Source organism: Anolis sagrei, chromosome 2, assembly GCF_037176765.1.
Source record: "Anolis sagrei isolate rAnoSag1 chromosome 2, rAnoSag1.mat, whole genome shotgun sequence".
NCBI lineage: Eukaryota > Metazoa > Chordata > Lepidosauria > Squamata > Dactyloidae > Anolis > Anolis sagrei.
Genome location: NC_090022.1, coordinates 121,543,368 through 121,568,707, shown reverse-complemented (window position 1 = coordinate 121,568,707; position 25,340 = coordinate 121,543,368). Strand labels below are relative to the sequence as shown.

Here is a 25,340-nt window from a genome sequence, read left to right as displayed (position 1 = left end):
TATAAGAGATTGCGAGATGAAGGCATGTATAGAGTTAACATTGATTATCACTTTGTCAGTCTATATGGATGGCTCAGATGCTCTTCCCCCAAGTGTAATTTGTCTGTTAGAAACTACCAGATATTTTCCACTTCAAACTACAAGAAAGGAGATTCCATCTGAAAATGAAGAAGAACTTACTGACTGTGAGAGCCGTTCAGCAGTGGTACTCTCTTCCCTGGAGTGTGGTGGAGGCTTCTTCTTTAGAGGTTTTTAAACAGAGGCTAGATGGCCATCTGTCAGGGGTGATTGGAATGCAATATTCCTGCTTCTTGGCAGGGGGTTGGACTGGATGGCCCACAAGGTCTCTTCCAACTCTAGGATTCTATGATTCTATGTGTGCATGGTGCTGATACTAATGCTAGCACAGTACATATATTAGTGTTTTCCTGTAATCAATTGTTAACAGTGCTGGATAAATGAAGCTAAGTTGTGGTCATTGAAAATTATTTAACCATGTGAACTGAAGTCTAATGTATGCCTGGTGCAAACATTCATTCACTTAGAAATGTAAAATATGCATAGCAATAGAGACATCTAGTGGATATTTGAACAATTTTCAGAGAGACTTTCTATGAGTGAAAAAGTTTTGTAGTACTGTCAATACTACCAATATCTCTCATTATAAACTTTTATAGAGCCCAGAAGAGAGAGACTGGAAGCCAGGAAGTTGCTGAAATTCTTTGGGTATTTTGGTAACAACTGTTGGCCTGCTGTATCCCTGGAAGTTGCGTCAACAGATTTACCCAGTCACAAGTTGAAAATATTGGAGGGAAAGCAACATTTCTATAAGCAAACTTTGATTTTGTCATTTTATATAAGATATGCCATTTTTAGAATCCATGGGTTTTGTTATCCACAGATTTTGTTATTCACATTGAAGTGGGCAACACAGAGATCTAAGTTTTACATTGTTCCCCACTCAGGGATTTCAGAGGACCAGGTCCCCCTGATCAATTTTTGGGATCCCGAAAGGCCAGTCACACCCCTTGGGGATACAAGTGAGCATTTATCATGAATATTAGGCCTGGAGAGGACTGTTGTCAAAATAAACAATGACAAAAAACTGGGCTTTTGATCCTAGGACAAAATTAGGTGATTCTCTGTTTCAGATAGATCTCTTTAGTTTTTTACTTAGTACATCACCAGATTAATAAATACCTGCTTTACATATGCATTATTATTATTATTATTATTATTAATAATAATAATACCCCACTTTATCTCTCCACAATGAGACTAAATGTGGCTTAATATAAATGCATTAGCATATAATTTGAAATATACAAATATGCAAACATTAAAACAGAATAAAATATAAACAATATTTTAAAAATCACAGTTTAAATCAATTAAAACATATCCAAAGTTAAATACCACAACATCTCCCGAATTGATCTTAAAAACCTCAACCTTTAAAAGCCTGTCTGAATAACAAGATTTTAGCCTACTACTGGAAGGAGAGCAGAGAGGGGGCCGTTTTGGCTTCCTTAGGAAGAAGAGAGTCCCAGAGTTGAAGGGCAACCACCAAGAAGGAAGGCCCGCCTTCTCGTTCCCAGTAACTGAGCTTGAGATGGCGGTGGGACTTAGAGAAGGGCCTCTCCTGAAGATCTCAAGGCCCAGCAGGTTTGTACAAGCAGATGTGGTCAGCCAAATAGCCTGGACCTGAACTGTCTATGACTTTAAAAGTCATAACCAGCACTTTGAATTGTGCCTGGAAACAGACTGGCATTTTCAGAGGCAGCCCCACACAGAGCATGCTACAGTAATCCTGATGGGATGTAACTAAGACGTGTAAATGAATGAGGGAGAGGGGTGATAGGGAGAGGGAGGGGGAAAAACAATGGAAAAGGGATGGATACAAGTAGGGGACAAAAGTGATGGCTTATATTTTTTTCTTTTTTGTTAAATAGTGTGTGTGTGTGTGAGAGAGTTTATACAGACACACACACACATACACATATACATTCATACTGTATACATCACCTATATTATTTTCTAAACTCCCTCAGGAAGAACTGTGGCTGTGTTATACTCTACTTGTTTGGCCCTAATTAAAAAGTTGGGATGTTTTAAAAGCAACCAAACAATTGAAATGACTGAAGACTTAATTAGAACTGACCCTGCCAAACTGGGACCATTGGGGGACATTAGAAATTACTTAACATTTAATTTCCCAATATTTAGAAAATTGCCCAATGTTTAAGTTTTTCCAAAATGCCATAGAGCACAATGAGAAAATCACAATGCCTAATGCTGCCCACCTTCTTCTGCCACAAGCCAAGTGTTGAGAATAAATACTTGGGACAACTGTGAATCACCCTGAGTCCCCTTCAGAGTTGAGAAGGGCAGTATGCAAATACCGCAAATAAATAAATACCGCATATAAACAACCAAGTAAAGGCCCTATTGGGATGCTTGAGCCCAGGTCTTGCTCAGTGATTCCAAGTCTACCATTAATGCTGCAAGATGACTGATTATATCATTGACCTCCATATCGTCTGTGAAAATCTCAGATGCAAATTTATTAAGTGTACATACTGTTGAAACTGATGTGATACAACAGAACTACAGCATGTTAAAAATGAAAAGGGTACGGCAGTATAAAGTGAATAATGCTTCAGAATAGACAATAGTAACAAGGTTAGACACCTGAGTGACTCAGACTGTTCTCTTTTTTGTTTGCCTATTCTGAATGACGTAAACTGATATTCCTTGGGATGGTTTTCTAGATCTTTCCCTTTCAGTTTCTCCCAGCAATTCCTCATAATGAAACTACATTAGATCAGCACTGTGAGTAGCTTTCCTGTTTTAAAATGAAGTTCCCACAGCAAAGCCTTCAATTTGCTTTTCTAAACCATTCGTGTCTTTGCTCAATACTTAGGATCTCTAATGGCTGCACATACTCTCCACTACGCTGCTCACATTTTTCATGTAAATACTGCTGTCATGGCAGGGTCAGCTTTCATTTTCCACCAGCAGAAGCACTTTGGTGCCACGGATCAAGTTCAGTTATTGTTTGCTGTGTAAACAAAGTTTGAATTCTCCTGTTCCTTGCTTGTGTTTTATGGTGTAATGTAAAAATCTTTAAAGATTGTAAAAGAGAAGAAACAACAACTTTCTCTTAATCCTGTCTGATCAAATATTTTCTTGGATTTGCAGATGTTTTATTTTCCAATCTCACGGGTCACTTTTTCATATCAGTCATGACATAAAGAAATTTCTATTTTTATCCTCCTTCCTTCCTTGTTTTTTGAACACAGGAGATCAATGTTCAATTTTTCAGAGCTGACGTTGCAAAGTTTCAAGAGAACAACACTCACATTTCTAGATCCGAAGAATTGCCATTCCAGTTTTTTTTTGTAAATACATTTTGCAGCTAAGAGACAGTTTTCAGAGATAGTTAAAAGTGCTAGTTTTAATCTACAAAGTTGCACAGTGTCTACAGGTTCTGCATCCATGGATTCAATCAACAGTGGCTTGAAAATATTCAGATTCCACCCCACTCTCTACAAAGGAAAAACCTGATTTTGTAACATGTTAAGCTATACAAGATGCATAGGCAGCACATACCCTGCTGAAGCCTGCAATCATTTCACAGACCCTCAGGTCCTCTCTGGCACTTGTCTGAGATGTCTACTGTTTTAATATAAGGGATACAATTTTATTACACATTTGTATATAATTAGGCTTCAGCATACACATATTTGATATTCATAGGGGTCCCAGAATTGAGCCACAGTGCATATGGGTCCCACTGTTTATGACTTGGGTTTGGGTATTTTAAAGAGCATAATTTATTTGACCTATATTCTGTTTCAATCAAAGAGAGAGAGAGAGAGAAAGAAAGAAAGAAAGTAATTGAACTCTATGAGATTAGCATTCAAGGTAAAAACTGTAAGGATTGTCATAAAAGGGAGATGTTGCAGCGCTATGCTGCTGCACCTCTCTCTCTTCCTTACTTCATCTTGCACTACTGGCGAGCCAGCCAGGGGCCCCTGCCTTGAAGCTGATCTGACCTGCACCAGGGAGTTCCACAGTTCTCTGTTGCCCGCTTGGGCCAGCATCCAAGGGAATGTGGCCACAGCAGCAGCTTCAACCAAAAGACTCTCTTTCTGCTTTACTTTCTTCCCCTACCTAACATTGTAACAAATCCTCCCAATAAAGTATCAATTAATTGTAACCTTTTCCTTTACTGCCTCCAAACCATTCTCTGCATGAACTTTCTCTTTCCCAGGCTGCAGATGGCTGCCGGCCTGCCCGGGATGCAATTCCAGCATCCCGGGGAGGCCGAAACTGTGTTCCTCTGAACCGTGGATACTGAAACCCATCAGGTCCCCTTATCCACAGGTCAATGGATTTCCCCAAAATTGGTGCCATTCTTCTCCTAGACTAATTTCAAGACTAATGGCTATCTCGCTTTTGCTCCGCTAACCTCTCCGCCCCAGAAATAACCCTTTTTGCCCCCCAAAACTTAACATGGAACCCAGCTGGCTCTCCGCAGCCACAACATCGCTGCTGCCATCTCGTTGATGCCTGAAGAGCCTGTTCACCTGGGGTACCTGCTGCGGCCACCCCTTGGGACCTCCAGGAAGCCGACGGGCCATCCTGGTCCTTGACGAGAGGGGATCTACAGTTTTCTCCATTTTCCAATATGGATCTCGACCTCCAGGGCTGGCAGTCACCTCATAAGGAATTAATGGACTCCGTGGCACCTTCCCCAAATTGCCTCCATGGATTCTACAGTTTTCCCAGAACTTTGACCAACTTTTAAGAACTTCTGAAAACCTTTTGGAACTTTTGCTTATTTCAAGCCCCATGGACTCCCTTGTACGATTTTAGGATTTTATGATTTCATGACTTTAGTCTGGTGGGTGGGATGGGACAATATGAATTTCCTTTCCCCTTTTCCCCATGTATACCTTATGAACCCCATATGTATAAAAAATATGGAAAGCCACCTTTTCATGACCTCAGCATGACAAACTCTTGGGAAATTCCTTCCTATTTCCTGAGATGAATTCCCCATTCTTAAGGACTCCAACAAAGACTTATTGCATGATAATAACAATGGTGACTCCTAAATTCTTGCTCGACATCAGCACATCCACCATGGCCTTTACAGTGCAAGATAAGGGGGGAAGGGAGAAAAAACAGAAAGAAAGGCAAAGGCCCCTTATACACTGTCATACAAAATCTGGATTATCTGCTTTGAACTGGATTATATGGCAGTGTAGATTGATATAATCCAGTTCAAAGGAAGTGGGGCATAGCAAGGTGTGAGGTCAGAAAGGAAGGGAAATGAGGGAAGGGCAAGAGGTGCAGTGGATCTGAAAGCATAGGCATAAGATAATAGATGGTGCAGGACAATGAAGAGTAAATGGCATGGGGTAAGGCAACGAGAAAATAGAAGATAAGAAATGCAAGCAGCAGAATACAGTGAGCAAGGTGAAGGTTCAAGATGGGGTAAAGGAGAGAGATAGGTGAGGCAGCAAAGTGTTAGAGGGTTAAACATTGTGAAGACATGAGGTAAGGTAATAGAGAGAAAAGTAGGCAAAGAGGGTGAGAGATTACGGGAAGGAAGGAATGAGCAATACGTGTGGTTTGTAAGTTGTCTCACTTTGCTTTGTCCAGGATTCAGTTGACAGAAACTGTCAATGCTTCCTGTGATATTTTCATGGAAGTAGTTTTCTTGCCATCAGTAGAAAGATTATAGCAACCTGATAGCAATTTGAAGAGACTCAGTTCTTGTGGGTTTTTTCGGGCTATATGGCCATGTTCTAGAGGCATTTCTCCTGACGTTTCGCCTGCATCTATGGCAAGCATCTTCAGAGGTCTGCTGGAGCTGGGAAAAAGGGGTTTATATATCTGTGGAATGACCAGGGTGAGACAAAAGGCTTTTGTAAGTTGGGCTAGGTGTGAATCTTTTCAACTGACCACCTTGATTAGCATACAATGGGCTGACAGTGCCTGGAGCAAACTCTTCTTGAAGGGTGATTAGATGTCCCTGCCTGTTTTTCTCTCTGCTGTTTTAATTTTAGAGTTTTTTAATACTGGTAGCCAGATTTTGTTCATTTTCATGGTTTCTTCCTTTCTGTTGAAATTGTCCACATGTTTGTGGATTTCAATGGCTTCTCTGTGTAGTCTGACATGGTGGTTGTGAGAGTGGTCCAGCATTTTTGTGTTCTCAAATAAAATGCTGTGTCCAGGTTGGTTCATCAGGTGCTCTGCTATGGCTGACTTCTCTGGATGAAGTAGTCTGCAGTGCCTTTCATGTTCCTGGATTCTTGTTTGGGCGCTGCGTTTGGTGGTCCCTATGTAGACTTGTCCACAGCTGCATGGTATACGGTAGACTCCTGCAGAGGTGAGAGGATCCCTCTTGTCCTTTGCTGAACGTAGCATTTGTTGGATTTTCTTGGTGGGTTTGTAGATTGTTTGTATGTTGTGTTTCCTCATCAGCTTCCCTATGCGATCAGTGGTTCCCTTGATGTATGGCAGGAACACTTTTCCTCTGGGTGGATCTTCATCTTTACTCTTGTGGCTTCAAAATTTGAAGAGAGTACAGTAAGATTAAAAGTGCCTGTGCATTATAAAATATTGTTGAATATGCCCACATTATGTGATTCCAGGCTTAATATGTGATTTCTTGCCACAAATCACATGAAAGATTCCATGACAAAATAGACTATTTCTATTCTAGATCCAGCACTTTAAACTTGACTCAAAAGAGTATTTAGTATTTTTTAAAAATAGTATGAAAGCTGAACGGTTATGGTAAAAATGTAGTTATTAATCAGTTGATTTTGCACAATTAGAAAGTGAAGGGACAATGTGCTTAATTTTAACAGTTTGCATGCAACACAAACTCGATGCTCTGGATATCAATGCTGGAACATGACAACCCTGAAGGCATTCCTATTGCAATCCAATGTATTTGAAGGTGGCTGTATGAAATATAATCAAAATTCATAGCCACTAAAATAGCTAGAATTTGATTGAGACCAATGCAATCCCTGACACATTTGGACTTTATATAAGACCTGCACTTCAATTGTTGTTGTTGTTGTTAATGATGATGTTATGCCTTCAAATTGTTTCTGACTTATGAAGGCCCTAAGGTGAGCCCATAACAGAGTTTTCTAGGGCTGAGAATATGTTACTGGCACAGAGACACCACGCAAATCCACTATTTGAACAGCAGCACCAGGAAAGGAAAGGGCACTAGCCTTATATGTGTGAGGTGATAGTTTATTAGTTGCTAATAGGCATAATTTCAAAGTATGTATTGCAATTCCTACACCCACATATTTATACCCCATTACCCTTCCTGACTATTGGCTATGCTGAAAGTTTTGCATGGAAGCTGCTATTTAACAGCAATTGGAGGACCATGTGTTCTCCACCCCTGCCCTAAATCTTAATGATAGTTCCAGTAACATATCTCTATTAAAAAGAAATGAAATGTGGCCTAATCAGGATCTTATGGATGCAATGGATTTGCTCTAAGATAGGGCTTATCATTGGACTTGATCCCTTAAAACTGCAAAAACACCAAAATAACATGACATTTAACTCTAATCTAAATTCAGTCAGAACAACAAAGACATAAGTACTATTTTTTTTCAACCTTTTCTAAATGAGAAGAATGTTCCTGATATTTTGTATGGTCTACGTTTTTTAGCATTTTGTTATAATTATGGGAAAGGAGGGAAACCTGACATTATTTCCAGATGCAGTCTTCAACGTGCCATTCTAGTGGCAAAACTCAAGGGTATATAAAACATGTCACATGATTGAGAATGACATGTTAAACTAACACTTCTGTTCCATCTAAGTCAATGATTCATTATTTATCTTGTACAACATCAACTTTTCTAGATCTAATAAGTTCTCTCCGATAGACCTTTGGCTGGAACACCTTGAGGGCTTAGGCCAACGTAATGCCTCAGCCGACATCACTTCACGTAAAGGCTGACAAGGACTCATGTCATGTGACACAGAGGACAGGAGCAGTCGGTAACTGCCATCCCATGTCCCCAGTCCACCTGAACCCAAAGGAGCCCCCGGTGGCGCAGTGGGTTAAACCCCTGTGCTGGCAGGACCAAAGACTGACAGGTCACAGGTTCGAATCTGGGGAAGGGTTAAACCCCTGTGCTGGCAGGACTGAAGACCGACAGGTCGCAGGTTCGAATCTGGGGAGAGATGGATAAGCTCCCTCTATCAGCTCCACCTCCTCATGCGGGGACATGAGAGAAGCCTCCCACAAGGATGATAAAACATCAAATTATCCGGGCATCCCCTGGGCAACGTCCTTGCAGACGGCCAATTCTCTCACACCAGAAGCGACTTGCAGTTTCTCAGGTCGCTCCTGACACGACAAAAACAAAACAAAAAACATGAACCCAAGGGAAACAGGGTGGCTGTGAAAACAGTTGCTACTGGTTCTCTTTCAGCACTGGCCTAATTGATCAAACCGAATTGAGAGATAGTCCAAATTCTGGGCAGTGCCCTGTTTTAATCTGGATTATCTCCCCAGTGGTGCAATGGGTTAAACACTTGTGCCAGCAGGACTGATGATTGACAGGTTGGCGGTTCGAACCAGGGAGTGGGGTGAGCTCCCATCTCAGCTCTAGCTTCCCATGCAGGGACATGAGAGAAGCCTCCCACAGAATGGTAAAACATCAAACATCTGGGCATCCCTTGGGCAATGTCCTTGCAGATGGCCAATTCTCTCATACCAGTAGCAACTTGCGGTTTCTCAAGTCGCTCCTGACACATACACACAAACAAATCTCCATGCTGCATTCAGCTACCATGGAGGTGATTTAGGGTCCATTCCACCAAAATGGTCAGTTTAGCTGTGCCCATCGACACTGCACATTCAAATAGGATCAGGGCATTGTGATAATATAGGAAAATGTGCCAAGGCTCCAGTGACTGTCAAAAATTCAGTTGTAAGTCCTGGAAGAGCTATTACCATATGTTTTGCCTTCTGTGGTAAAGAATGGAACTGTATGAGATCTAGGTTCTGCACCTGACAGTGTTCTGTGCCCAAAATGAAGGCATCTTTTGTCTTCAGTTTATGGTGCAAAAGTCTGGGGAAGGATGAAAATGAACTCCAACCCCTCTGAGGTTAGCAGCTTCTGGCTTGTTTGGATCCATATAAAATGTCTAGTATACAATCTTGACAAGTTTCAAGCTTTTAAGTCAATCTGTTTAATGTTTCCAAATTAAGTCATAGAGCGCAGCCTTCTTGGGCCCCTGAACTGCTAGTTGCCCTTTCCCATACTGAGTAGGCTAGAGGCAAAATGTCCTCAAAACAAAAGAGTTGACTGTGTATACAAAAAGCCCACGCTTTTGCAAGGGTTAGAGGTGCAGGATCCTCATATATGTGGAAAAACAATGAGTAAAAAACAAACAAACATTTTTTCCCTGAAGGCACATTTCTCCAGGTTGTCCAGTGTGAGTTGATGTTCAACTTCCACCAGAGGCTGACTGTAGCATTATGCAGGAGGATCTAGGGATTCCTCATGAAGCCATATGGATCTAATCCATAAATAAATCCACAAAAGTTAAACCTACAAATGTATATGAAGGCAGAATAAATGGAAATGTTATCAACTCAAAATATGGGAAAAGTCTTAAAGCTCATAAAATGTTTGCTTTGTCACATGGAATTGACAAGGGCTCCTTCTACACTGCCATATTAATATATGGCATTGAAATGTTGCCTTTGTAAGGCTGCCCTGAGTCCCCTTCAGGGTTAAGAAGGGTGGGATGTAAATGGGGTTGTCACCCTGCAGCAGAGGGATTAGACAGAGGCCCCTTCTACACTGCAATATAAAATCCAGATTATCTGCTTTGAACTGGATTATATGGCAGTGTAGACTCATATAATCCAATTCAAAGCAGAAACGTGGATTATCTGCTTCAGTAATCTGGATTATACAGGAGTATAGAAGGGGCCAAAATAATGTCTACCTAGCTGGGACTTTGAGATTAAAGTTCACCCTCAAGTTTCATTTTTGAACATTCTCCCTGGGAGTTTGAGAGGCCAAAAAGTCGCTATATAGCCACATCCCAGGAAGTGAAAGGTCAGTCTATAACAGTGGTTCTCAACCAGGGGTCCCCAGGTGTTTTGGCCTACAATTCCCAGAAATCCCAGCCAGTTTACAAGCTGTTAGGATTTCTGGGAGTTGAAAGCCAAAAGATCTGGGGACCCACAGGTTGAGCACCACTGGTCTATAATGTGCCAGAGGATGAAAATAGTGGCCGTCCATAGCTACATTTCAAGCCCCCACCTTAGAAACTTTCAAGAAGAACTTCAAAACGTGGCTTTTCCGTTGTGCTTTTGGAGAGTGATTTTACATCTCCGTTTGTCATTCTCCCCTATAATGGATGTCCTCATATTGCACTGCCTCCTGTCCTCATGAAGGACTGTCTCCACTACACCATTCATGAGTCTCCCTTACAAATGTATATGTTTTATTTCTATCCCATCCTTAGTTTTTATCACTGTATCTTGCACATGTAGCCCGCTCACTGTGATTGTGTTTGATCTTCTACTGTATTACTTTGCACTGTTTATTGTATTTTATGCTTGATTTATTTTATTGTGATGTTTGCTTTATGTTTTTTATGTTATTGTATTGTAATGCACTTCTGGGCTTGGTCTCATGTAAGCCACCCTGAGTCCCTCTTGGGGAGATGGTGGTGGGGCATAAAAAAGATGATGATGATGATGATGATGATGATTATTATTATTATTATTAAGTGCTGCTGCTCACAAGAGCCATAACAAAAGTTTCAATTTTTTTCAGCGTGCTTGAAGTTGACTGGGACATCCCATGGGAGACAGATTCCCAAATTTCAAATCCTTGTTTCCCACACAGCAACTTCCACAAAAAGGCAGCCTCACATCTGGATCAAGAACATCTGTTGTATGAGAAATGAGGACAGAATTCTGAGAAAGGCAAGAGAAGCGAAAGTGACAGTTTCCAGCCTGCTTGCCAGCAGAATCTGCAGTGATAAACCCTGTGTCAAGTTTGCCTTGGGGTTGCCATAAACCAGAAGTGACTTGAAGGCAAACAACAAAGCTAGCAGAGGTCATCAACGGAAGGTGCATGACTGTTTTTGTTTTATAGGATGTAAGCAATAGTAGTTGAGCAGGACCATAACATAAAACAAAGCTGAAACACACAGGTGATTTTAGTGTTGTTTGTCATCAGATTTGTAAACAGAGTAACAGTAAACCACATTATCTACTTTGAGCTGAATTATATGAGTCTACACTGTCATATAATCCAGTTCAAAGCAGATAAACTGGATTTTTGTAGAAGGGGCCTCAGTGACCGCAATGGAGCACTAGGCAGAACATGTAGAATGAATGCAGATTGACACCACTTTGACTGCCATGGAATCCTGGGATTTGTAGTTAGACAAAGCACCAACACTTTGGCTGAGAAGGCTAGAGACCTAGCATTGTTCCATAGCACTGAACATGGCAATTAGTGACATCAAACAGCGTTAATTCTACAGCGTAGATGCATCCTTAGTTATGCCTGAGAAAGAGAGCTAATTCATTGTTTCCAAGTACAAGACTAAGAGTGCAACTACACCGAAGAATTAATGCAGTTTGAGATCACTTTAACTGCCATGTCTCAATGCTATGGAATCCTGGGAGTTGTAGTTTTAGAAGCACTTTAGCCTTCTCTATCAAAGCAGTGCTGAACTGATATTGAATTAATAATTTTTTTTATTAAAAAAAGGTAAACAGTTATCTGAAAATATGGTGAGATGCCTTAGGTGCCATTCGGGGAGAGAGAGGCAAAGGAGAATAGATAACAGCAGAAGTACTGCTGCAGCCGAAGTAGACAAGAAAACCCACGTGATGTCTAAGCTTAAATTGGGGCGGGGGGGGGGGGGGGAGAGATTATTGCTGAAGCCACGGTTTAGCCAGCTGATCAGGAGTTAAAGAAAGTTTCTCCTTGTTCAATAATTAACTTTAATCAATCTAAGAGAACGGAAAGTGAAAGCTGGCAGGAGAAAAACATACTTGCCAGCTGCAAATCAAAACAGAAGATGTTGGTTTTCCCTTGAGCACCGAAACTTTGGGATTTGGGAGACTTAAAAAAGGAAACCGCAACAGCAATTACACTCTTCTTCGCCAGGGAGGAAGAGGCGAGGGGCTCACCAGGGACCAGGTAAGAGCCTCCCCCCCCCCCCCCCGCGCTCCCTCCACAGTCTCCTTCCTTGAAAGGCTTTGCCCATTGCTTTCCCTGCAGTAGAGCCCTGGGATTCTTGGCTGCCTCTCACCCAAGCCAGGACCACCCAAAGTGTCGCTGCACAGGCTGCCGTTTTTGCTGGAGAGCAGACTTCAGAATGTGCCAGTCAAACCCCTTCTACACTATCTTTCCATCCCAGGATGTGATCCCAGGTTATCTGCTTTGAAATAGATTATATGAGTCTCCACTGCCAGATAATCTGGGATAAGAAGATAATCTTGGACCAGATCCTAAAATATAGGGAAATGTAGGACCCCTCCAGACAGGATCTTATCCAAGGTTATCTTCTTAGAAATTGATTATATGAGTCTCCACTGCCAGATAATAAGATAAGAAGATAATCTGGGATCAAATCCTGGGATATAGGGAAATGTGGGACCCTTCCAGACAGGCCCTATATCCTAGGATCGGATCCCAGGTTTTCTGCATTAAACTAGATTATGTTAGTCCTCACTGTCAGATAACTGGGGGAAGGGGACAGTTCTGCCTTGTCTCCTGTGCTATGCTAATAATATAACATAACTAGCCATCCCCTGCCACGAATTGCTGTGGCCCAGTCTCATGGGCTGGAAAATAAAGTAACGAGAAAGTGTTGGTTTCTAATATATGTAATGCTTGTGGGATAAAAATACTTCTTGTTGTTTCTTTGTCAGTGTTGATGTGGAGATTGTCTGGTTTGCCTACTCTGGAACATGCAACATATCATTGTCCTTCTTTAGGGGTCCCTTTTAAATTTATGATACTATATCTGTCATATACATATGTGTGTGTGAATCATATATATCTATCTATATCTATGGCTGGATGGCTTTTTGTCAGGAGGGCTTTGATTACGTTTTCTTGCTCTGGTGAAGGGAGTTGGACTCGATGGCCTTAAATATTTTCTGTTGCTCATGGGGTTCTGTGTGGGAAGTTTGCCCCAATTCTGTCCTTGGTGGAGTTCAGATTGTAGGTGTACTATACATCTCAGCAATTACAACTCCCAAATGTAAAGGTCTTTTCCCCCCAAATTCCATCAGTGTTCAAAATTGGGCATATTGAGTATTTGTTCCAAGTTTGATCCAGAACCATTATTGTTTGAGTCCACAGTGCTCTGTAGATGTAGGTGAACTACAACTCCAAAACTCAAGGTCAATGCTCACCAAACCCTTCTAGTGTTTTCTGTTGGTCAGGGGAGTCCTGTGTGCCAGGTTTGGTTCAATTCCATTATTGTTGGAGTTCAGAATGCTCTTTGATTATAGGTGAACTATAGGTGAACTATAAATCCCAAAAACTCCCAAATGACAAAATAATAATTTTTTGAGTGATGGTCACTCCTGGTGTGGTTTTGTTCATTGGTTCTTTTGTTTTTAAGGTACTCATTACACACAGAGCATTTTTATCTATATAGATGTAATACAATATATTATATATACATATAATATTTATAATATTATAATGTAATACAATATAATACTAATAATATATTATCATTATATTTTTATATTACTAATAATATTACAATATAATGGTATAGTTTAATATAGTAATATATATTACTGATATTGTACTATGCTAATAATATATTGTATGTATATATATCTTGTAAGCTGCTTTGAGTCCCCTTCGGAGTGAGAAGGGCGGCATATAAATGTCGTAAATAAGTAAATAAATAAATAAATAATCTGGGATAAACTGAAAACATGGGATAAGATCTTGGTATAAAATATAGCTGGCACCAGTTATAATGTGCTGAGGCTATTTGGGCAATATAACTCCCAGCAGCTGTACCACCACTTGTAATAGAATGTGGCTTCTGTGATTCAAACCCAAAATCAAAAAGCTGCACTAAGCTGGAACAAACTTCTGGCTGAAAAACCTTTTAAAGAACTCTAGCCCCAACCAAACTTAAAAGCAATGTTAAGCCCTTAGCTTACTTGAAGTAACTTAAGCAAGAATGTGCTGGATTAGCACTCAGGCTTATGTTCTGAGGTAACACTGAAAAGATTGCTCCTTTAAAATATACGCTGCCACCATTACACTTTTGATTGCTGCAGGAAACTGCTTTTAAAACTTCACCCACAGAGGCACACGTGAGGCAGATGTTGTGAACAATAAAACAATGATGTTTATTTAAGAGAACTTGAACAAAACAGGCATTAAGTTTAGCTGTTCTGAAGTATTGGCATAAAAGCATGTGGTTTCTTTAAGCAGTTCAAATTTAGTTGCACATAAACACTCCTCTCTCCCTCCAGAAATTACTGACACGATTCCTCTCTGCCAAGCAATTCTAAACTCCACCACAGAGAGTCCCTTCCTGGGTCTATCTCACTACTCCTCCACCAGCTATCTTCCCTAATAGCTGTAAAATCTTCTCACTAGTTATCTTTGCTAACCAACTGACCAACTTCAGGCCTCTCCCACTATCTCTTCTCCACTCCAAACTCCTACTTCTTTGACACCCAGACTCAATCTGAGCTGACAGGGTTTTAAAACACACTTTTAAAGTCATTTTTTCCTTTTCCAAGTTAAGCTCCGCCCACTCTTTCCCAGCCAATCCCCAACTCCCCTAATTTTCCTCCACGCTGTTTCTCCCCTCATTTCCCTCCATGACCCCTTCAGGAAATGAATATCTAAAATAGATTCCCCCGGCACCCTTTCCAAAATGGCTGAAGAACTTCCTGGGCCTACTTTCCTAGGCTTTTCCTAGCCTAACAGGTAGAGAATTCATCACATATGGCCTGTTTGGAAGAGCCTGTAGAAGGAGCCTGAGTAGCTCAGAAGGAGAGAGAGGTTGGAAAACACTGTTAAGCCCTTGTGCTGGCAGGACTGCTGACTGAAAGATTGAGGGTTGGAATCCTGGGGAGTGGGCGGAGCTCCTATTTGAAAGCTCCAGCTTCTTATGTGGCAACATGAGAGAAGCCTCCCACAGGATGGAAAAACATCCAGGCATCCCCTGGGCAACGTCCAATGTCCTTGCAGTTGGCCAATTCTCTCACACCAGAAGCAACTTGCAGTTTCTCAAGTCACTCCTGACATGAAAAAAGGGTGTGTGTGTACAAAACCCACTGAATCTATTGATGATAAAGAATGTGGTGCTAGCTAAGTCTGATTGGCGCTCAATGTCTGTTATTCATTGTTTAATCAGAGACTTGGCTTGGTCGTAGCCCATACTGGTTAACAGTCTTGGAGAGTTGCCCAGGGATGAAAATTTTGGCTGCTATTGTCTTTTCCCATCTGGACTGAAAGTCATCACATATAGTAATTGGTGCAAGGCCAGAGGGAGAGAGGGATAGTCAAAGCCAATATTTCGGCAAACGCTGCTTAGTATTGATAAGGAGATATTGGGAAAATAGATATTTATTGATTTATTTATGCATAAAAAACATATGTACTTTAAATGTATAGGAAAATCTAGTTCCCTCTGTGTAGCAAGAATGCTAACAGGCAAGCAAACTGCTTGTCTTCAGAAGGGGCTGAAGAGGGAGGGGGCATGCATTCCAGAAGAGAGATAAGCCACAGGCTGGTACGACAGGCTCAGTGTCTTCCTTCTAAGGAGGGAGCCAATCCCCCCTCCCTCCTGACATCTCAAAGTGGGCCTATTGATTGATGAATGTAAGCACAGCCAAGAAGGAGGGGGACATTCCATGCTTGCTCTCCAGCAAGACACAGACATGCTTGCTCTTTAGAAACACAGACATGCTTTGCATGTTGGAGGGGGAACCTGATATTCTTATGATGCTCAGATGATGTAGGGATGATGATGATTGTATGAAGATGTATGTACTAGCATGTTTCTTTGTTTGCCTGGACCTGGCATCTATAAAAGGGCAGTCCGCGCCTGTTTCATTGCTCTGGTTTTGCTTTTTGGGACGCGAGTCCCACCAGAGTCGCCAGCTGGAAATAAAGCCGTACCTTTTCTTATCTCCAGAAAGGATGTCTCTTGGTAATTATATCTCCTTTCCTCAAAACCTATTTTCCTGCCATTTCAGTATTCATTGGTGGTCTCCCATCCAGGGTCAAACCTGCTTAGAGGTCAGTCAGAATCTGGTGCCTCTGTGGTATGGAACCACAGTATAGTATGGAACCATGACAATTACGGTGGCAGCAGACTGTGGTGATGGTGCAGGGTTGATGAAGGGTCCATCTGCCCTATACATTTATAGTTCCACTTTAACTGCCAGAAATGCCAGCCCCAGCATTTCTATGGGATGCTGGGGCTGGCATTTAGGATGCTCAGAAAAAGGACCTCACCAAACTATGCATCCCAGGAGTCCATAGAGTGCTGCCATGGCAATTAAAGTGGATCCATAGGGCTCCAATTGGATTGTATAAGATTGGCTCTTAGTGAGTACATTTGAAGTTTATGCTGAAGGAGCAGGAAGGTGTTTTTAACTAATGTAGTTAGAATTCTTACATAAAAGCAGAGATTGCCACGTTGGCTGCATGATAACAGCTATATCGCTGGAACATAGTATGTGGGAGGGAAATGTTTCTCTCTCTACCTGTCCACACTTCCCTATCTGATTGCGAATCCATTTTGTCCAAAGGTGCTTTGCAAAGCTGCAGTTTCATCCTTAAGGAAGTGGGGCAGGGTTTAATTAAAACCCCAGTGGACTCTAGGTGGGATACAGCTTTTTACCTATTAATAAAAAAATCCCAATGACACTAATTCTGTTTGTGTGGGGAGATGGGGGGAGTTGGTTCATATTCTTTGTGTTCCACAATTACTAAAGTAGCATTAAAAGCACAAATTCCTGTCTGATCTTGGACACTAAGTAGAGTCAGCTCTGGTTAGTGATTGGATAGGAGGCCACTAATTTCAGAGGAAGGAATGTGCTGTTTTTATTTTCTGACTGCTCTTATTTTAACCTGGTTTTTGTAATTTAACAATTTTTATAGTTTTTCAATGGCAGTAGTTTAATTCCATTTTGAATGTTGATTTTTATTTTAATTTGTAAGCCTAATTTTTGGGGTAGTGCAGTAAATAACGACTGGGATCACAAAATGAATATTTTCAGCTGTGGTCAGTGAATCCATGGATGCAGAAGATATGAAGGACTTAAGTATACATTATACCGTATTATAATAAAGATAAATTTAAGAAAAACATTTCCAAATGATTGCCCTCCACTAAAAGAGTTAAAAACTACATCACTGCCTGTCAATCTCTTCTCTCTCTCTCTCTCTCTTTCTCTCTCTCTCACACACCCTACAAATCTCAAATGTATTTGTATTTTATTAAACAGAAGGGGATATTCCATCTTACTGATAATTTTCATTGCTCTTTTTAGTAACTAAACACTGCAGGACATTGAATCTACACATATTTTAGAGCTGAAGGCGAAAGGGCCGGGGGATTTTTATTTCTTCCCTATTTTAGAAATGTAAACAACTCCTAAACAAAACCCAAAACTGATAAATGTAATTATAAGTTAAGGATGCATTCCTACAGAGGTCTTGCAGATAAGCATGTGAAATAAATAAATGAATAAAGCAGAGTGGATTTCAGGAATGAATATGCTATATGAAATTATTCAGAAATATAACTTTAATTTACCTCCTTCCAATTTAGTTTGCAGATTTTTTTCTATTTTTATATACCATGTGCACTAGATAACAGAATTACATGTACTTCTACATATCCTTATTTTCTTTGAAAAATAAATCTGATTGGTTCAGCTAAAAATGTTATTTAGATTTTTAAATGAATGGAGGGAAAGAATACTTCCCTTTTGGCATCATTCACATTTGTCTGTTACATTTTATCCTGTCATTTCAATTGAAAAATAATTCTCCAAGCAACAAACAATAATTAAGGCACAATAAAAGCCAAATTAAAAATCATGTAAAATAAAAGTAGATTGGATGGCAAATCTATTTGTTATATAGATCAACACAATAAAATCAGGAATAATCAAAACTATTTTTAAAAGACAGCTGGATCTGTGTAAACTTAAACCAGCCAAAGGCTAACTGGTAGCAACTTCAATGGGACCGCATTCCTCAAAACTTTCTGAGAGGCGAAGCCAAGCATATTGGCATGCCTCTCCAGCCAATCAGGGCTGACGAAGGAGGGAGGGGGAGGCAGAGGTGAAGATCGCTAAAAAATGTTGTTTTAAAAAACTTTGAAAATTCCCAAAAAATCAGTGGTTGAGTGAAACGTTAAGAAACTTGATAGGCAAAGGGTGGAAAAATATGTTCTACCATTGTAGCAAGTTTCACCCCAATAACTTTAAAAATGAGTGAGATAGGAGCCCCATTTATAGTGATTATGTTTAAGCATATGCCTGTGCTAAACTACATTTCCCAGAATACATTGGGCTGCAGCAGCAAGCTATGGCATTTAGCCAGTTTATAATAATTAAAATAATAGAATCTGAAAAGAGGGATTAAATAAGTAATAAATCTGTGCTAAATTGTAGTTATTTGGCTATGTGTCAATAGCGGAAGAATATTAATTGGACATCAGGAGAGTTTGGCTTGTGCCTTTCTGCCTGGAAGAAGGGGATCAATTTAGATCAGGTATGATCTAAATCAGCCAGTAGGCTGTTAGAAATTGATCAGGCAGTAGGCTGTTAGGAATTGTAGGAGTTGAAATCCCAAACAACTGGAGGGCTGAAGTTTGCCCATGCCTGGTCAAGATGTCCCTTGATGGTGTCTGTACTATGATTTCTGTTTCTGGGTTCTAAATGTCATTACATAATTGGTTCTGTCATAAAAACATGGGACATCATCATCGTTGGTTGAGTCTCCACTAATTTAACATAGCTTCTGCCACACAAAGTCTCTGGAGTAGAACAACTACTCTTAAAGTAAAGACCACACAATAAAACAGGAAATAACACTTTTAAACCAGGAACAGATTTTTTAATTATTAAAAATTTTAAAAAATCTTTGAAAAATTGCCAAAAATCTGTAAATAAGTCAAATGTTCTGGGGGGGCGGAGTTACCATGGCCGGCTGAACAGACGTCTTTCCTCCAGCTCTTGTGGAAATATAAGCAAACAAGCAGTGAAAATGAATGGATAATTGTCCTTTCTGGATCAAAAGGGAGGCGAAAGTCTGGTGCATGTGGAAAGCCTAAGAAGGTAATTTATTACCAATTAATTGCTTTGATTTATGAGCTTTGGCAGAAGATAAGGCGGCTGCCGAAAAGTTGCTCGGAAGCTGCTGCTGAAAGTGAAACCAAGTTGCCAATTATAACTGCGCACTGACTTGGAGAAGATAAACAGCTTGCAATTTAAATTCAATATTAAAATACTAGAAATATTGGACTTAGTGACTTAATGATCCGGGAAGGCAAAATAAAGATTAGAGGCAGATTCCTCCTTTGAAGAAGGATCGAGCTAGTCTCGTCATATTAAAGGCGAACCCTCGTGGCATTGCAAGGCATATTTGAGTGGGACTTTCTTGTACTGTGTGCTGTGTAGAACGGGAAAACTAAGTAATTAAAAAACTGATGAAAGCAGGAGGAGTAAAACTGAGGTTGAATGAGAAGGAATAAAAAAAGTCAGGATACCCCAAAGCCAAATCCTCTTTGGTTGCGTTCCAAACCTTCGGACAGATCGCTTTCAAGATTAGAAAGACTGGATAGGACCCCTGAGGAAATGAGCACTGTCAGGAGAAGTCCTCCCCTCCCCACAATTAAGGGAAAGCAGCTAAAACGAACACCCCCCCAAACCCCCCCTCAAATGGAAGGGGGGGCAAAAGGGGGAGGAACTATTTCTACCTCGCTGCCATGTTTAACAGCAGAGTTAAAAGAAAGCAGGATGAGCAGTGAGAGGGAAGAATTGGGGATGGGCAGTAGTCAAATGCTAAGTAAAATAGCAGAATTGATTAAAGAAACGGCTGAAAGACAAACAAAGGAAATGAACTTGAATTTGAACCTGATGTTTGATAAAGAAAGAGAAATAAGGAAGGGCGAAATTCAGGCATTGAAGCAAGAAATTCTGACCAGCAACAAAGAAATGAGAGCAGCGTTGGACGCGGAACGGAAAAGCTCAGATGAAAAATTTCAGACAATAAGAGAAGCCCTGGAGATTGCACAGGGAGAAATACGAAAAAACAAAGCAGAAATTGAAAGAAGTACACAGGAACAACTGGTACTCAAACAACAAACGCAAAAAAATGAAAATAGGCTCTCTGATGTGGAAAGAAAGTTTGTGTACATGCAAGACAACCAAAGAAGAAACAACGTAATAATAAAAAATTATCCAGAAGGAAACAAGAAAGAAGATCTGAAATCTGAGATCTTGAAATGGTTGCAAAAGATTTCGCCAACACTAAGCTGGTCAGAACTGGATATTGAGAGAGTTCATCACCTTCCGGCTGGAAGAAATAGAATAATTCCTAGGAACATAATAATTCGATTTCACAATTTCGCAAAGAAAGAAGATTTGATGAAAATATTAAAGAAAAATCCAGATCTCCTAAAGATGGGCGACTCAAAATTGGAAATATTTAATGACTACTGTCCTGAAACTAAGAATTGGAGATACTTAATGAAGCCTATTACGACGCAGTTAATGAAAGCTGGAATTGTGTACACCTGGGGATACCCTATCTTTCTTAAATTTCAATGGAAAGGCAAGAGATATAGAATCGACACACTGGAACAAGGTTATCAACTACTGGAGGAGCTTGGCATAGTAAGAAGACAAGAGAGAGATCGAAAAGAAGAGGAGGTGAAGGATCCGGAGGGAGGAGAATTGGAGGAATTAATCGGTGCCGTTGGAGGAATCGAGATGTAAGAAGAAACTATACACTGCAATCAAGCTTTTTATTGATTTAAAATTAGCACTCGGGGGGAGGGAGACTCTGGGCCACGGGATGACTTCGCCCCCCCCCTCCCCAATTGGGAAGGCCGGGGGCCATGATTGGGATGAGTAGTCCCGAAGATTGGAAGGGGAGGAAGGGGGGAACGAGGGAAGTGGGGGGATTGGGGGGGAGGGGGGAATGGGGAGTAAGGGTAGGGGAGGGAAAGGGACAAGGGTTCACGTTGTTTCAAGCCACAAAAAAGCTTTTAAAGGGAAATGGAAATGATGTCCCATAAATTAAGAATTTCAACACTTAACACGAGAGGGTTGGGGACGGTAATTAAGAGAAGGCGGATTGAATCTTTACTGAAGAAGGATGCAGCGGACCTCATCTTCCTACAGGAAACACATCAAAATAGGCGGGGCTCAAACGAGCTAAAGTCGAGCTGGATAAGGAACTATGAAACATCTTTTGGGTCATCAAAGTCAAGAGGAGTAGCAATAATAATAGCAAAGAAATGTAATTTTGTCATAAACAAGGTATTGAAAGATGAAGAGGGAAGATATATAATAATATATGGGGAAATAGGGGAGGAAAAATATGTATTAGTAAATGTATACGCACCAAATGTAAAACAGCAAGAATTTTATGAAAAAGTGTTAGAGCAAATAGAGAACTACCATCAACAAAATGTAATATTTGGAGGAGATTGTAATTGCTGTATGGATTTAAAGAAGGATAAAACTACGATAGCATCAAAAGCTAGAAATATTGAGACAACGGAATTAAGTAGAGTAATGAATAAATGGCAATTAAAGGATGTGTGGAGATTGGTAAAAGGGAATGAAAGTAGATATACATATTATTCATCGGTACATAAGGTATATACAAGAATTGATTATATTTTTGTCTCCAAAAATATGACAAGTAAAGTACTAAATGCTGATATAGGTATGATTAAGGTTTCGGATCATGCTTTGGTTTCAATTGAGATTGTGTTGAAATGTGATTATGACAAAATGAAAAGGTGGAGGTTAAGTACAAGAATACTAAATCACAAAGAGATAGTAGATAAAGTGCAAGCAGAATGGCAAGAAATATGGGGCTTTAATGAAAAGGGGGTGACAAAGGGAGTTCTATGGGACACTATGAAAGCAGTGACCAGAGGGTTATGTATAAAAGAGACAATTAACTTAAAAAGAAGGCAAGAAGAAAGGAAAAGGAATTTAGAAAGAGAAATAGAAGAGATTGAAAAAGCATATGTAATAAAGAGAGATACACGAATTTATGCTAGGTTAAGAGCAAAAAAAGAGGAATTGGATAAAATGGAAATAGACGAAGTTCAAGAAAATTTAATTTATTTAAGGAGGGAATATTTTGAGTTTAGTGATAGGAATTCAAAGATGCTAGCCAAATCAACACAGAAAAAGAAAATGGAAGGAATGATAAATACGATAAAAGATAAAACAGGTAAATTATGTAGAGCTATGAAAGAAAAATTGAAAGTATTTGAAGAATTTTATAAAGAACTATATCAAACCAAAGCAAGCCCCATAGAGGCAATTAGGAAATATGTGGAGGAAAATTGGGAAAGTAAGCTGGAGGAGAAAGATAAAGAGTTACTGGAACAACCTATTAAGAAAAAAGAAATAGAGGAAGTTATTAAGAAATTAAAAGTAGGGAAAGCTCCGGGCTTGGATGGTCTAGGTACAGAATATTATAAAAGCTTTAGAGAAGTTTTAACCCCAAAATTATTAGAATTGTACAATGGAATAATGAAGGGAGATAAAATACCCGAATCATGGAGGAAATCATTAATAATATTAATACCTAAACCTGATAAAGACTTAACAGACCCAGGATCATATAGGCCCATATCATTAATTAATCAGGATGCAAAGATATTGTCCGCGATAATAGCCAATAGAATGAATAAATGTATGTATAAGTACATAAAAGAAGATCAGTGCGGGTTTATAAAAGGAAGACAAATGTCAAATTTGATAGGGAGAGCATTAAATAAAATTCATTGGGCTAAAGAGGGGAAAGAAAAAGCAGGGATATTATCATTAGATATTTTTAAAGCGTTCGATTGTGTGGAATGGGAGACATTAAGGGAAATATTGAATAAATTTGGAATGGGAAATAGAATAAAAGGAGTACTAAAACAATTTTACTCAAGGAACTCAGCAGTGGTAACTATAAATGACGGAGTGACAAACGAAATAAAAGTGACTAGAGGAACCAGACAAGGGTGCCCTTTGTCTCCGATACTATTTGCCATGGTGATAGAACTGTTTGCTAATAATATAAGGAATGATAAAAATTTAGAAGGGTTAGGAAAAAAGGAGAAACAGAAGGTGAGTTTATTCGCTGACGATACATTGTTATTTATAGAAAATATAATGGAGAAAATGGATAGAATAAAAGAACATTTGGAGATATTTGGGAAAGCAACAGGTTTACAAGTTAATTGGAACAAGTCAGAAATGATGCTACTTAATTATACAAGAGAAGAAGAAAAAGATTTTATAGAACAGAGCAAAAGGGGAATAAGAATTAAGAACAAACTAAAATACTTGGGAGTAATAATAACTAAGGATTTAAAAGAGATAGAGGAAGTAAATGTAGTAACATTAAGGAAAGAAGTCCAGAAAAAGTTAATAGAGTACGAAGGTATACGCTTATCCTGGTTTGGAAGAATAGCATTAGTAAAAATGAAAATACTTCCAAAAATAAATTTTATATTTAGGATGCTACCACTTCAAATTACAGAAGAAGAACTAACTAGATGGCAACAAATGATTAATAAGTACTGTAATGGAAGTAAAAGAAACAGACTAAATAAACAATTATGGTACAGATCGCAAAAGGAGGGTGGACTGGCGTTACCTAATATAAAAAAATATTATGAAGCAAGTAGATTAAGTTTGGTTATAGAAGGAATGGTCAAAAAAGAGGGAATAGATTGGCTTAGTAATGATTCAGGAAAAGTGGAAGATGAAACTTGGAATATATTTTTTAAACAGTTTACTAGAAAAGAAATGAGGGAAATTAGAAACCCAATGTTGAGCAACATACTGAAAGTATGGAATAAATATAAGGGGAGGTTAATAAAGGAGGGATCAATCATAACCCCAATAGTGATGGAAAAGAAGTTCCCAAAATTTTTTTAAAAAGTAATGGATAAAAAGGTAAGGGAAATAAACTTAGATAGGATAGGGGATTGGATGAAGGTGGAAATGAAGAGGGAAATGATGTTGGAAGAGTTTAAAGAAATAAAATTGTCATGGTTTCATTGTATACAATTAGAACAATGGTTAATAAACTGGAAAAAAATTAATAGAAGTGGAAGCCAACTCAATCAATTCGAACAAATAATACAGAAGGGAAGGACTGTAGAAGAACACGAAAACTTGAGAGGTATAATTAGCAAAATTTATAAGATACTAATTGAAATGAAAGATGAAAAAACAAAAAAGTACACCCTTAAAGAGATTTGGGAGGAGGATTTAGGGATAAAAATAAGGGAAATAGAGTGGCAACAATTATGGGGACAAAGACATTTAAAAAATTTATCGATACGAGTTAAAGAAAACTATTGCAAGTTAATATGGAAGTGGTACTTGACACCGGTAAGAATAGCATATATGAATAAAAATAACTCAACAAATTGTTGGAGAGGGTGTCAAGAACCAGGAACATATATACACATGTGGTGGCAATGTAAATATGTAAATAATTTTTGGGAGAAAGTATTTAGAGAAATAGAAACTATAATGAATATAGAATTAGATAAAAGCCCTAGTATAGCCTTACTATCAATATATAAAGATAAGCAATTGAAAAAGGAGGATAAAGAAGCGATAACAAACTTACTAATTATAGCAAGACTGCTTATAGCAAGGAATTGGAAAAAAGAAATGAATATACAAATAGAGGAGTGGTATAAAGAAGCATGGAAAATAGCAATAAATGATAAATTGACATGTATATTAAAGGTTAAAAAAGGTATATGGAAACAAAGCGATTTTGATGCTGTATGGGGAAGATTTGTGGTAAATGGATTAAAAAATAAGGAAGGAAAATTACCGTCACAAGAAGAAATGAAATTTTGGACAGATGAAATGTAAGAATGGTGGCTTGGGACGGGTGGAGGAGAGCACTGTGGTGAAAAAGGGGGAAAAAAAAAGAGAAAAGGGGTGGAAATGTTAGAGCAAAACAACAAAACAACATGTTAAAGAGGTTGATGTACAAAATGTAATAGTATGTAATAAA

At 39.3% G+C, this 25,340-nt stretch overlaps 1 long non-coding RNA gene across 1 annotated transcript in view; it reads left to right on the top strand.

Annotated features, from left to right (window-relative positions):
- The first annotated feature begins 11,969 nt into the window (after nucleotides 1–11,969).
- The window catches only part of LOC132768558 (uncharacterized), a 32,523-nt gene continuing 19,152 nt past the window's right edge, over nucleotides 11,970–25,340 (top strand). Inside the window, exon 1 of the long non-coding RNA XR_010909443.1 lies at nucleotides 11,970–12,242. This is a non-coding gene — a long non-coding RNA (uncharacterized lncRNA). The remainder of the gene's footprint in view (nucleotides 12,243–25,340) is intronic.